We start from the raw sequence: 15,653 nt of genomic DNA, 5'->3' as shown, positions 1-15,653 counted from the left end.
TGTTGCACAGAAAGAGACCAACCTCCATCACAGACAGGATCCTCAAGAGCAGCCAAGGACTGACAGCCAATCCAGGCGGCACTGAAATGACTCCAGTCACAGGTTCGCCCCAGACTGGCCCTAGAGACTCAACCATATGAACCTTGGCTTTGACCCAACGCTGAGCCCCAACCCCAACCAGTTCTCTTTTGTACCTCATAATCACATAAAACTCCTTCCAGGCCCCCAGGTCCTAGCTGTAGAACAAGGTGCTAGAACAATGATTTCTGTGTGGTTTTCCAGCTAGGAGGGACTTGACCCTAAGTCCTCAAGTTGGCTGTTCCCTGACACTCAGTGGGTGTGGCTGAAGAACCCGAGAGCCCTGTTACCCCAAATCTGCTGGGTGGGCAAACCCCACAAGCACTCCCCCCACCGCCGTTCCCCCCACCATTCCCGCCCCCCCCCCCCCCCACCAATTCTCAGAAGTACTGCTCCACAGGCGCTTCTCTTCACAAAGCCAGATTTGCAACCCTGGCCGGCCAAACCAGAACAGCTGCTATTGTTTTGCAGACTATAATGGCAATCTGTTTACTGCAGAGCTTGACTGCACATCTGGAGCTCGCAGTTAATCTCCACAATAGCCGGTCCCCTGTTTCTTCTTAAGAGGCCCATGATGTCAGCTTACTGGCAGGACACTGACTTTCCCCCGGGAGACCCAAACTCCCCATGAGACCCATCACCATGAAAGAAGGCTGGCCCCCCAGGAAAACATATTTGTCTCCCTCTCTATTCAGAGGAATCATCACCTGGTGGACGGGGGACCTTCCCCCAAGGTCCCGCCTCCATGGAGGCCGTCACTAAGGATGTCACTCCCACCTCTGCCAATCCTTTTCCCACGGGAATGTGGGGCTTCATGAAACTTCATTTTGTGAGGCATTTTTCCAAGTTGCAGTAATTGAGAGACCCCCTACTGCCTCTCCTTGCCTCTATACTACACTTATTTTTCTCTTACTAACACTACAAGTAAAATACTAATAAGTGCTTGAGTGCTTATGGTAGAATTTTGATGGCTATACGTGCATTAGCACATTTAATCTTCCCAGCAGCCCTACAAAATGTATGTATTCATCCCTGTTTTATAAATGAGGTCTCCCAGAAAGCTGAGGAGCACGCGTCTCTGGCTGTCCCACTGTATGACTCCTGAGATGTCCAGAGTGTATTCTGCACCATCTCTCCTAACGTCTTGTCCTCATAGTCTTCCCAACCATCACCACACAAAGCCCTCATGTGAAGAAGACTCACTTTAGGGGGATGCTCTCAGGAAGAGCAATTCCCTGATGCTACCAGCCACTCACTTTTTTTTAAATTTAATATGATAAGACAACATACAGAGCATAGTAGGGCTTCCCTGGTAGCTCAGACAGTAAAGAAGCTCCCGGAGACCTGGATTCTATCCCTGGGTTGGGAAGATCTCCTGAAGAAGGAAGTGGCAACCCACTGCAGTATTCTTGCCTGGAGAATCCCATGGACAGAGAAGCCTGGTGGGCTATAGTCCATGGGGTCCCAAAGAGTCGGACATGACTGAGCGACAAAGCACGCACGTACAGAGCATAATATTTATCATTTTACCCATCTGAAAGCATACAGTTCAGTAGCATTAATTACATTCTCAATGTCGTGTAAGCACCACCTCTATTTTTTGTTGTTCAGTTGCTAAGTCATGTCCGACCCTGCAACCCCATGGACTGCAGAACACAAGGTTTCCCTGTTCTTCACTATCTCCCAGAGCTCACTCAAATTCATGTCCATTGAGTCAGTGATGCTATCTCACCATCTCATCCTCTGCTGCCCCCTTCTCCTTTTGCCTTTGATTTTTCCAGCATCAGGGTCCTTCCCAATGAGTCTATCTATACCTGAAAGAAAGAAAAGTGAAAATGAAGTTGTTCAGTCGTGTCCAACTCTTTGCAACCCCGTGGACTGTAGCCTATCAGGCTCCTCCATCCATGGGATTCTCAAGGCAAGAATACTGGAGTGGTTTGTCATTTTCTTCTCCAGGGCATCTTCCCGACCCAGGGATCGAACCCGGTCTCCTGCACTGCAGGCAGACGCTTTACCCTCTGAGTTACCAGGGAAGCCCATCTATACCTGAAACTTGTTCATTATCTCCAACAAAAACTCTGTTCCCATTAACAATAACTCCCCCTCCCTCAGCCTCTAGTAACCTCTATTCTATTTTCTGTCTCTATGAGTTTGCCTACTCTAGGTACCTCATATGATTGGAATCATACAGTATTTGTTTATCATTTCTGGCTTCTTTCATTCCACATAATGTTTCCAAGGTCCATTCATATCGTCAGCTGTGTCAGGCCTTTATTCTTTTATGGATGAGTAATATTCCACTGTATGGATATTTCACTTTGTTTATCCATTGTTCCATGGATGGACATTTGGGTTGTTTCTACCTTTTGGCTATTGTGAATAACGCTATGACGAACGCTGGGTACAAGTTTCTGTTTGAGTCCCTGCTTGCACTTCTTTTAGACAAACAACAAGGGGTGGAATTGCTGGGTCATATGGTATTTCTGTGTTTAACCTCTTGAGAAACCACCACTCTGTTTCCTGCAGCCCGCCACTGGCTTCTCAGCTGGCCTCTGCCTTAACCTTCCTGTGTCTACCTTCCCATCTGTCAGGTCAGGACCTAAAACAAGATCCAACTCAGCTCTCCACCATTAGGGAGACCAACCTCACGCTCATGGTAGGGTCATGAGACTCCAAGCCTTCCAAGCACCAAGGACCTAGCCCCACTCACTGCTCCGCCAGCCCTCCCAGAACTCCCTGTTAGAGCAATGCTCCGCCCCGGGGTGGGGGTGGGGGCGCAGTGAAGAAAGCCAAATGGGTGGGGCTGTCACTAGGTTTTGAGACTCTTTTGCATGGTACTGTCTTGATATCACTGCCTCCATGTCTCTAATAGGACCTGGCACTTACCAAGTACTCAACAGATACTGCTGAATGAATGAATGTTGGCATATATTCCCCCCTGCTTCATGTAACTATGAGCTTGTGGGGTGAGGGGGAGACAAAGAGACCAGGGAGGATGGGAGAGCGAGCACTGGAGCCTTGCTCCTGGAAAAGAAGAGTTGAGGGTGGGCTGGAGAGAAGGCTTCTGCTCCTCCCTTCCCACTGGCCCCCATGGCCCCAACCTCCCCAAAAGGCCAACTCCACCTCTACTCTTCCTCCTTTCACCTTGAAACAACTTGAGACCCCCAGTGTGGGGAGCCAATATTTGGGAGGAAGGGACTTCCAACCAGAGCCAACCCCACTCTCATGCACAAGCTCATGACAAACACCAGGGTGAGGATGAGACTTCAAGGTTTCTAGTTTGGTTTTAGCTTTATCGACCACTTCTTAAAGTGCCTACTATGAGACACGTGCTGTGTAAACATGCATGATTTATTTTTTCTAAGAGCCCTACTTTATAAGTGAGGAAATCGAGGCTAACCAAGATTTGAGAACTTGTCCAAAGTCTCCCAGTCGCTTATGCTGGGAATGGAGAGATTCAAACCAGGGGTTCTGCTGCCAATGGCGCTGGGCATGTCCTGCTTCTGCTCGCATTTCCCCACCTCACCATCTGTCCTCCCCGGGCATCCACCCCTCACTACTGCAGGCCTGGAGCAGTGCCCAGGTGCTCTCAGTCACCGCTCCTGTCCTGGCCGGGGCACAGGGCGCTCACCAGAACCCCTCCCCTCTGGCTCCTCACTCCTCCACTCTGGTCCACATTACACCGGAGCCTCCTGGCCCACCCTGGTGTCCCCTGTTGTCTTCCTGGGCATTTGGAAATGACACCTGCAGTTTTGTACATCGCTTCTCCAGGGGCTAGAACGAGGGGTGCACTTGGTTCCCCTCCCTGGGGCACTCAATGAACCAGACCCCCAGCTCCCACGCCCACCCTCTGGACCAGAAGAGGGTGGGGAAGGCTGGCTGGGGGTTCCCGGGAGCCTGGAGGGAAAGCAGGGGGCACGAATTTCCTGGGCATCCTTGTGTCAGGCACCGTGCTTCTCCGTCACTCTAACCCCCTCGGCTGCCAGGCAAAGACCCCACAGACAGGGCAGGACTGGGACTTGCTCCAGGCCACATACACTGACCTAGAAGGCCGCAGTCCTCATCAGCCGCTCCCTTCAGTTCCTACGACCCTCGCCTGTCCCAGGAGGCCAACTGCTAAGGGAGCAACCAGTTGCTGAAGGCAGCTGACAGGAAGGGCCCAGGGACAGGACTCCGACCCAGCTAGAACCCCCCTCCCTGCCCCTTAAAAGCAAGCTGGGCAGAGAAGAAACAGAAAGCCTGTGTTTAAGCTGGAGCCAGCAGTCTAAACATAAGCATCTGTTTATGATTTCAAAAACAAAACAAAAATACAGTTTGCTGAATCAATTTGCAGGGCGAATGACATGGCGGGGGATTCTTTAACTTTGTTAAGAACGCAAACTGCTTTCAAGTCCTTTGGAAACCATTTAAAACCATGTAAGCGTGCTTATTAAGCAAACCGTGCAAATCAGCTTACAAACCACGAGTAATCCTGCATGATTCTTATCTGGTGTTTAAGCAGGTGCTGCAGGGCCCTGGCTGGGTCCAGACAGTAGTTTATTCTTGGTTCTCATCTGTAGTGTATTTGAAAATAACACTAGGGCTTTCCTTGAAAAAGTTCAATGATTTAGATGCTCTGGTCCATTCTTCCCTAATTACGTCCCCCAACTGCTTCCAAAAAGCATTTGTTTACTGTTTCATTGCATCAACAAACTGGGCAGAAGGGCCTTTATTGGTACCACCTGGAGTGAAGCGCATTTTCACAGCCCTCCCAGACCAGATGTGTGTGGCAGGCTACACCCTTGCTTGCTACGTGACCTTGAGCAAGCAGGTTCCCCTCTGGGTCTGCTGTTCCTCACGTCGCCTGGACACACTGACAGCTCGGGCAGGGTCTAAGATCACACGTGGGCTCCTGTGAGGGAGAGGACCGGATGTAGAAGCACCTTACAAACACGTCGGGTGCAGCAGCAGTATCGGGAAGGGGCCCAAGTTACAGGTGGATGCCTGTCCTGCCCCAGATCCCACAGGCAGCTAGGGAATCCTGCTGGCGCAGCCAGTCAGGGTGCGGAGCAGGAGAGCACTGTCAGCTCCTTTCAGAGACGCAGGAACAGGGCTGCAGCCATTTGTCAGATACACAGGAGATGCTCAATAGCACCTGTCACTCAAGAAACACTCACAGAGATGCTACCGAGTGTGGTACCACAGGAACCACAGAGCCACCACCAACTGCAGCAGCCTGTGCTGCTCCCACCTCTGCCCCGAGACACTCCTGCTTGCGGCCAAGTCCCTCCTCAGTATACCTTCCCTGGAAAACCTCTTCATGAAGCCGCAAGCCTGCCCGTCCAGCCAAGGAGAGGGTGCACCTCGCCAGAGAGAACACCACCCAATGCCCTGATAGAGGAATCTGAGGCAGGAGGGACAAAGGCCTGGCTCCTGCATCAGCAGAAGATGGACACAGGGACCCAGGCAACCCTAAGGGAGCAGGGTCATCTCACATGGCCACAGCCCCCCGCCCCCACCCAGGGCTTCCTTTCCCAGGGAACTGGGGACAGATTGCTTTTGTCACTTAGAGCATATATTCTTCAGAATTTCACCCAAAACTCTTGTGAGAAAACTTAAGCCAACAGACAATAACATAACCTCCCCATGTGACCAGAGTTCCTGTCAATTGGCAGTCAAACTGGTGGAAATGCCACCCAGGGATCCAACAGAACCCACGCCCAGTCACCTGTAGGGGGTGCCTTTCAGGAGAATTCTACACAGCCACCAGTACACAAGCTCTAAGCAGCTGCTTCTCGGGGGAGGGCAAGATTTCCAAAGGCTGGCCCACACTGACTTCAGTCAAGAGCAATGTGAGCAAAATAAGGGCTATGTAGGGTGTTACAGCTATTGCATCTAATTGGAAGGCCCATGATATTTATCCCCCAGAGAATTTGTCCTTGTTTGGAGGGGTTAAAAATACCCTTTTATGATATGACAGTGTTGTAAGAGGGGTTCATTCCTTTTTAGTGGGGCAACTTTGCGAAAATTTACAACCTAATATTCTTTGAAAAATTCTATTTGTCTCTGCAATCAAGAAGTTGGGGGGAAAAAAAATAAAGAAGTTGGGGAACCACTGAAGAAACACATAAAGGAGCCCCCACCCACTTTTGGGGAGTCACAGTTTTTGTATTTGCTTTGAAAGCCTGCTACAAACACTGGATCCCCTCCTGAGCTAAGTATATAAACAGAATTTCACACACAACTTCAAGCATCTGAAGCCCATGGGGATCTTCAGTGAAGAAGAAGAAAGACAGGCGCTATGAGCTAGGGCCTGGGAAGCCTTAGGAAATGTGGCTTCTGTGGGTCTCCAGGCCCTGGGTTAGTGAGTGGTACCAATCCAGATGCTCAGATAGATCTGGAGAGGAAGGGAAAAGAAAGAGCACTGCAGGGAGTCAGCACACTGGTCCCTGCATGACTTTGGCTGTCATTGCCCTTCCAGCCTCAGATCCCTCCTTTGCTAAGTGAAGAGGTGTACGAGCTCCCTTTAGGTGTCATATTCCCATGGCGAATGAATATCCAGCAGCGAATGACATATTCCAGCAGTATGAAAATACTCAGGAAAGGTTCATTCATTCTTTCTTTCCAAAAACATTGAGTGTACCTGCTAGTTGCCAGGTCCTGGGACATTCAGCAATGCACAAACACAGCCCCCAGCCCCAGGCAGCCTCTAGGCTACAGAGAAGGCACTGAGTCACCAGCATGGGTTCGAGCGAATCTTGGTGTCCTGAATCCCAGATCCCTTAGGGATATGACGTGAGCCTTGAGTAAATTACAGAACCTCTCTTGGTCTCGTAAAACAGAGATCGTAATCCCAGCCTCGTCTGATTTGGGCGGCTCTGGTGAAATAATGAATTCAGTGCTCCAACATGATGTATGAAAACCACCCATAGGCATTCAATAAATAAAACTTTCCTTCCCTTTTCCTGAGAAACACCAAATGCCTTGTGAATTATCAACTCATCAAATATACACTGACCACATTTCGTGTACCAGGCCATCACAGACCCAGAGATACAAAGAGTCCCCAACCTCCGGGATCTAATGCCTGATGACCTGAGGTAGAGCTGATGTAATAATAATAGAAATAAAGTGCACAGTCAGTGTAACGTGCTTGAATCATCCTGAAACCATTCCCTCCACACCTAGTCCATGAAAAAACTATCATCTGTGAAACCAGTCCCTGGTGCCTGAAAGGTTGGGGATCGAAGCTTTAAGGAATTGACAAGTTAGAGGAGGTTTAGACAAGTTGATGGACAATAGTGTGAAAGTGTTTTTGAGAAATGGGCACAGAGGTACAGACTGTTCTCCATATAATACTTCCAACCTGACTGTACTTTTGAAATTTTTGTAATGAAACGCTGGAGGTAATGTGTGCACAACATCTTGAGAAGTCAGAATCCTTTCTCTAGGTGTCTTAAGGGCACTTAGATGGCAGGGGTGAGCAGACCTGAATCAAACTGAACTTGAACCGTAAGGAGCAGTGGGCTAGAGAAAGGAGGAAAAGCAAAGGGAAGAGCAGAAGGAAAATACCTCCAGATCAGGCACTGGATCACGGTGCCTGAGCTTCCTCTTTTATAAAATAAGGAACGTGCCTACCTCCTTGGGCTGTCGTAGAACTACTGGAGGTGATGGCATATAGGAAGCACTTGGAAGAGGCTGCACTGGCCCTCCTGTTTGTCTCTCTCCACTCCCTTTCTCCAGAGGCTGACCCACCCTGTGGACCGTGTCACTGGTGCCCCCTGCAATCAAAGGAAGGTACTGATGGGAGATCAGAGGACAGGAGAGCATCTGCCCCTCTCCCATCAGTCGCACGTTCAATGATGCTGCTCTGGCCGTGGTTACCCGCTCCTCAACTCAGTTTGTTGGATGGTCCCGAGTCCACTGAAGATGCCTGTGGCAGGCGCAGGTAACACAGTGGCATCCATTTGCCCCCTTAGGTCTAGGGACAGTTACAGCTTCCCCCTGTAACTAGTTCCTGAGCACCTTAACCCTGCCCACACCTCTGCAAGTGGTCCTTTCATCAAACTCTCTTCACAGTCGGACCTAAGGTTTGTTGCCAGAATCCTAATTGTTACAGGGCAATAGCTACATAGTATGAGTTATTTTTATACATAAATTATGATTGAGCATATGTTCTCATTTCCCCCTCCCAACCCACAGTCCTCAAAATATCATTTAAAGTATTTATTTGTTAAATTCTATGCCAGTGCTCGAGTAAGAAGGGGTCAGAAATGGTGAGGAATCCCTGAGAGACAGAGGTTGACGGAACTGGATGGGCAGGGGAGATGACAGCCCACAAGTCATGCAGGTGAAAGCCTCTGAGAGAGGAGGAACCAGCTTTGAAGAAGATTTCGGCTCAGAGATGCCAAGCCAGGAGGCAGGAGGAAGCCTGAACTCCCATCAGGACATAGGTTGGAGCATTTCAGCAGAGGTGGCTGGAGAACTTGGCTCTCCTTGTGCCCCCTGAGGAGCCCAGGTCAGGTCAGGGTAGTGTGACGTCAGGTAGCAGCAGTGAGTGGGGCACTTGGGCAGCAGCCCAGGGCTGATACACACCCTCGGCCAGAAGGACAGCCACCAGCACACACTGTCACCAGCACCACTCATCCCTGCCCAGTAGTCAGTCGCCTGGGACATGCTAAAGAGTCACAGGTTTCACAAACAGGATAACCTCAAATCTCAAGACAAAGATGAGCGCACAACCAAACTCAGCAACCACTGAGGAAAACCAGCTACATGAAAAACAAACATCAAACTCAACAAAGAGAAGAAGTAACATCCAATAAAACAGAGCTAACAGAGTAAGCCTTCAAATACAAATAACTAATGTCTTCAAGGGGATTCCCAGGTGGTATAGTGATAAAGAATCTGCCTGCCAATACAGGAGATGTGGGATCCTTGTGTTGGGAGGATCCTCTGGAGTAAAAAGTGGCAACCCACTCTAGTATTCTTGCCTGGAAAAAAAAATTCCATGGTCAGAGGAGCCTGACAGTCCATAGGGTCACAATGAGTCGGACACAACTGAGCATGCATACAATACCATGCTAATGTCTTCAAAGAGATGAGGCTTATAGTGCTTTTAGGCTTCCCTAAGAAATGAACTGAAAATCTTAAAAATTAAAAATGTGACCTGGGAGGGTGGTGGTAGGAAGTGAAGTGAAGTGACGTGAAAGTCGTTCAGTCAAATCCAACTCTTTGCAACCCCATGGACTATACAGTCCATGGAATTCTCTAGGCCAGAATACTGGAGTGGGTAGCCTTTCCCTTCTCCAGGGGATCTTCCCAACCCAGGGGTCAAACCCAGGTCTCCCGCATTGCAGGCAGATTCTTTACCTGCTGAGCCACAAGGTGGTAGGAAACATACCCATTACACACCTATTAGAATGACTAAAGTTAAAAAGATTGACAATCCCAAGGTTGGTAAAGGTGTGGAGGCACTGGAACTCCCAAGTGCTGCTGGTGGGGATGAAACCATCTGGAAAATAGTTTGGCAGTTTCTTGAAAATTTAAACATACATACGCCACATCATTCATTCTCTAAGTATTTATCCAAGAGAAATGAAGACATATGTCCATACAAAGACCTCCACATGTTCATAATAGCTTTACTTGTACTAGCTAAAACAAATACCCAGCAACAATTTGGATTAACAAGGTATGGCCATATGATGGAATACTATGCAGCAGCAAAAAGAATGACCAATTGACATATATTAAACATGGATGATTTCAAAATAATCATGCTGAGCGAAAGAAGCCAGATAATAAAGAGTACAAATTGATGATTCCATTTATATAAAATGCTGGAAAAGGCAAACAAATCCATGATTTCAAAAAGCAGATCAAAGTGTGCCTGGTGAGAGGGATGGGGAAGGGGGAAAGGAGGAATAACAAATGGACCTGAGCAAACTTTTGGAGATGATGGACATTGTTCAATAACTTGACTTCATTAACTTGAGGATCATTTCACAGGTGTGTATATATGTCAACACTTAAAAAATTATATACTTTGTGGTTTAGTGTATGTCAATTATACCTCCATAAAGTTGTTTTTAAAACTTAATGGAAGTGTGAAAAAAGAAAGATTGGAGTATTTGTAAAAGAGGTTTTAAATGAACAATACTCTTCTCATCTATTTTGTGTATGTTAATTTATATAGGGTGTAGGGTACCTCAGAGTGAGAGATATAATTAGTAGTCACTTGACAAATCTTAATAAACTTTTCAAAGCATATTTTCCAGAAAATGAGAGAGTTAAACCCAGGTTATAGATCCTTTTGCAATTCAGGTGTTTTCCAATTCTCCGCTTATAAAAAAAAATTACAGGAAGGCTTCCCTGGTGGCTCAGTGGTAAAGGATCCGCCTGTCAATGCAGGAGGCAGGAGTTCGATCCCTGATCCAGGAAGATCCCACCTGCCATGGCACAACAAAGCCTGTGCACCACAACTATTGAGCCCATGCTCTAGAGCCCAGGAGCTGCAACTTCTGAGCCCACCTGCCTCAACTACTGAAGCCAAGAGCTCTATGGCCTCTGCTTTGCAACAAGAGAAGCCACTGCAATGAGAAGCCCACACAGTGCAACTAGAGAGTAGACCCCGCTCGCTGTAACTAGAGAAAAGCCCATACAACAATGAAGATCCAGCACAGCCAAAAATAAATGGCTAACAAACACATGAAAAGATGCTCAACATCACTCATGATCAGAGAAATGCAAATCAAAACCACAATGAGGTACCATTTCATGCCAGTCAGAATGGCTGCTATCCAAAAGTCCACAAGCAACAAATGCTGGAGAGGGTGTGGAGAAAAGGGAACCCTCTTACACTGTTGGTGGGAATGCAAACTAGTACAGCCACTATGGAGAACAGTGTGGAGATTCCTCAAAAAACTGGAAACAGAACTGCCATATGACCCAGCAATCCCACTGTTGGACATACACACCGAGGAAACCAGAACTGAAAGAGACACGTGCACCCCAATGTTCATCGCAGCACTGTTTATAATAGCCAGGACATGGAAGCAACCTAGATGCCCATCAGCAGACGAATGGATAAGAAAGCTGTGGTACATATACACCATGGAATATTACTCAGCCATTAAAAAGAATACATTTGAATCAGTTCTAATGTGGTGGATGAAACTGGAGCTTATTATACAGAGTGAAGTAAGCCAGAAAGAAAAACACCAATACAGTATACTAACACATTTTTATGGAATTTAGAAAGATGGTAACAATAACCCTGTATTCGAGACAGCAAAAGAGACACAGATGTATAGAACAGTCTTTTGGACTCTGTGGGAGAAGGCGAGGGTGGGATGATTTGGGAGAATGGCATTGAAACATGTATATTATCACATGTGAAACAAATCGCCAGCCCAGGTTCGATGCATGAGGCAGGGTGCTCGGGGCTGGTGCACTGGGATGACCCAGAGGGATGGGATGGGGAGGGAGGCGGGAGGGGGGGTCAGGATGGGGAACACATGTACACCCATGGCTGATTCAACTCAATGTATGGCAAAACCAATACAATGTTGTAAAGTAAAATAAATAAATTAACTAATTAAAAAAATAAAATAATTATAGGTGTACTCCCTTGATTGACAGCTAATAGAAAATTTTTTTAAATGTTTTAAAGAGATATCATGATGTGATTTTTGGCACATTACTTAGAAGAGGTTCGCAGAATCAAGCAGCATTACTATAGCAAAAATTCACCTCTATTACACTTTATGTGATCACAAATTCTCAGTGTTCACATTTATAAGAATTAAAATAGCTTATTTGAAAGCAACAATTGAATAGAAAAACCTGCAAATGTAACCAAGAAAAATATGTAAGATATTCACAAATATTAAAATTGAGAAAGAAGATAGTCACAGATGAGACTCTTTGTGACCCCATGGACTGCAGCCCACCAGGCTCATCCATCCATGGAATTCTCCAGGCAAGAATGCTGCAGTGGGTTGCCATTTCCTTCTTCAGGGTATCTTCCCAGCTCAGGGACTGAACCCAGGTCTCCTGCATTGCAGGCAGATTCTTTACCATCTGAGCCACCAAGGAAGCCCCACAGATGCAGAGGAGGCTTTTAAATATTTAAGAGGATATTACATATGACTTTACATTAATAAATTTGAAATTCTTGACATATGTCCATATGTTATTCTGGGAAAATGTTGGTGTTTTACCAAAATTGACCCAAGAAAAAGTAAAAGGCCAGAAAATAGTAATAAAGATTTAAAAATTAAAAATCCAGTCAAGATTTTTTAAAATTAGGACGGAAAGTTAGAAATGGTGGCTGGATGATGAACGAATGCTACAGGCAATGGTAACCACATGTCTATCATACGGACCCATCAAATGACGAGGACTGCAGTTCAAGGAGTAGAGAACCTTGGCTACTCAATAAATTAACGTGGGCCAACTGGAAACCCATTTTAAAAAAAATAAATTATATTCTGTACCTCATGTCACTCACAAACATTTATTCCAGATCAATTAAAGAATGAAACATAAAGGACAACACTGTACAAGTGATCAAAGAAAAACAGAAATTAGATCAATAATCCTGGGTAGAGAAGGTCTGCTGACACAAGACACAAAATACAAAAATTTGACAAAAGACACTCCAAAAGAATTACGAGACCAGATAAACTAGGAGAAAGAACTGGCTGTAGATCTAGCTACCTACAAATGAAACAGATTATGTTAATATCTTATGCCTATTAATTTTTTAAAAACCCAGTAGAAAAATAAGCAAACATATAAGAGAGCAAATCCAAATGGCCAACAAAGGACTAAAAAGATGTTCCATCTCATTTGTAATTGGGAAAATCATATTAAGATAAAAATAAAAGTTTTCTCCCTTATCAGATGGGCAAAAATTAAAAAGACTGGTGACCTCAAATGTTAGGGTGGGAACAGAGAAATGGGTGTTTTCATAAATTATTGGTGTCTAATTCAGCCCAGAAGACCGTCTCATTTAGTTCAAAGAAAGAACGAAAATTACTTTTGGATAGCATGGCCACTCTGTCATGTACGGCATGTCAATGGGTGAGGTGGGCAGATGGTAGGGAAAAAAATACGCTAAGGGGAGGCACAAAATGAAACTCAAAAGCCCCTGTAACAGATAATCTATCAGAGTGACTCATAGGAAACAAGCCCTTCTTGTGGGTGTTGAGGGGAACCTCTTGAAAGGACACAAGGGTTTGAAAAGCATCGAGTCTGAGAACCACAAGACCTCATGGGAGGGTTTTCAAAGAAATCATTCTTTCCCTTCATCCCCCTCCTAACCCGCCCCAGCAAAGGCACGCTTCCAGCAGGACTGACATTTCTCTCCATCACTGAGAATGTCAGAGGATTCCAGTACAGAGCTGGCACCAGTATCCATCTCTAAAATGAGTGCAGGCTTGGAGTCAGACACTCTCTGGGCACACAGATGAGTGGGACAGAACAGAGAAACTAGAAACAAACTCAGGCACTTACGACCGATCAGTCTTCAACAAAGGGGGCAAAACTATCCAATGTAGAAAAGACAGTCTCTTTGATAACAGTATGGAGGGTCCTCAAAAAACTAAAAATAGAACTACCATATGATCCAGCAATTTCACCCCTGAATATATATCCAGAAAAAGAACAAAAACACTAATTCAAACAAATGTACCCCAATGTTCACTGCAGCACTATTTACAACAGCCAACACACGGAGGCAATCCAAGTGCTCGTCAACAGACAACTGGACAGAGAAGATGCAGTCTGTGTGTGTCTAAACACACACACACACACACACACAATAGAATGTTACTCAACCATAAAAAGAATGAAATTCTGTCATTTGCAGAAACATAGATGGACCTAGAGAATATTATGCTTTGTGAAATAAATCAGATAAAGAAAGACAAATAGAGTATGATACCATTTATACATAGACTCTAAAAAATGACAACAAACCTGTGAATGTAACAAAAAACAAAAGCTGACTCATGGACGTAGAGAACAAACAAGTGGTTACCAGTGGGGAGAAGGAAGTGAGGAGGGGTAATACAAGGGTAGGAGAGTAAGAGGTACCAACTACTAGGTATAGAAAAAGCTACAAACATACATTGTACAACACAGAGAATATGGCCAATATTTTACAAGAACTCTAAGTGAAGTATAAGCTTTAAAAATTATGAAAACTAATATAACATTGTGAAGCAACTATACTTCAGTTAAAATTAATTTTAAAAATTATGAATCCCTATATATCTTAAGTGTCTAATACTGTACAGCAACTATACTTCAGTTTTTAAAATAAGTAAATAAACAAAATATAAAATTAAACATGTATGAAATTCTATTTTGAGCCACAAAACCATTAAGAACTTTTAAAATAAATGTAATAGACCTGGATGGGAGGGGAGCTTGGGGGAGAATGAATACATGCATATTCACGTATGGCTGAGCCCCTTTTGTCCACCTGAAACTATCACAACACTGTTAACTGGCTATACTCCAAAATAAAATAGAGTTAAAAAAAAGAATGTAATAGCAGTGCTGGCCAGGCGGGAGAAACATTAAGCTCATTAACTGCTATTTGAGACCATCAAAGAGGACATTTCTGGAGGACAAATGAGGTGCATCTTGAAAAATCTTCATAATGGGCATTCCCTTTATTTAGAAAATAATCAGAGGTTGGCACTGCCATATGCAGATTTGGGGGTGATCCACCCAGATCACACTGAGCGCCTGTCCTGCCTTCCCCACCCCACCCTCATCTATAGGGAAGATGAGCAATCATTTCCTGCCCTTCCAGCCACAGTCCACAGGCTCAGTGGCCCCACACTTGAGATGGAAGGGCAGGGTGGTGCAAAGAGAGAGAAAGACAACTGATTCTGGCTGGAACTATACCATATGAAGTTGGAAACTGGGCTGGTAGCTTCCCTAAGCAATGCCAGAGAAGGCTGCCTTCACCAGAAAGAAAGACAAAGCAGCTGCCCAGAGAGACAAAGATGAGGGTGAGGGTGTGTCACTCAGATCCTAGAGCAGCAGACACTAGGGTGGGATTAGACTTGCAAGAGATTTATTTGTGGAAACCCCCGTGAAGGATGAAGGAGGAAGCAGAAGAAGGCAGGAAGAGCCTACAGAACCACGAAGCAGGTCTGACACCCATGAAAATAGAGGGGCAAGGAAGAGCCCCACATAGCAGGGTGGTCTGAGAAACGCCCAACCAGACCAGTGGGGAGGCTCCAGGCAAGGCTGCCAAGGCAGAAACAGTGTAGCTAGTAGCTCAGAGTCCTGCCAGGCTCAGTCATCGTCTGGGAGGGCCCAGTGGGGAGAGTGCTGTACATGGAGCGCAGCCTTGGCAAGCGCTGGATCGAAGCTGCAATGGCTGGAGGTTGTGCCGACTGCTCTTGCAGCTGGTCCTCCTGAGGGGGGACCAGAGCAGTGTACCCCATGGATGCTGCAGAGGGCTTTTGGGGCTCCCTGGGCAGCTCTCCAGTTCCCAGTCCAGGTCGTCCCAAGAGCCTGCCGCATCTCTGTCAAGAATCTTTGTACTGATCATGTTTTTATAATCCCTT

Source organism: Dama dama, chromosome 15, assembly GCF_033118175.1.
Source record: "Dama dama isolate Ldn47 chromosome 15, ASM3311817v1, whole genome shotgun sequence".
Lineage (NCBI taxonomy): Eukaryota > Metazoa > Chordata > Mammalia > Artiodactyla > Cervidae > Dama > Dama dama.
This window is presented reverse-complemented; position numbering follows the sequence as displayed.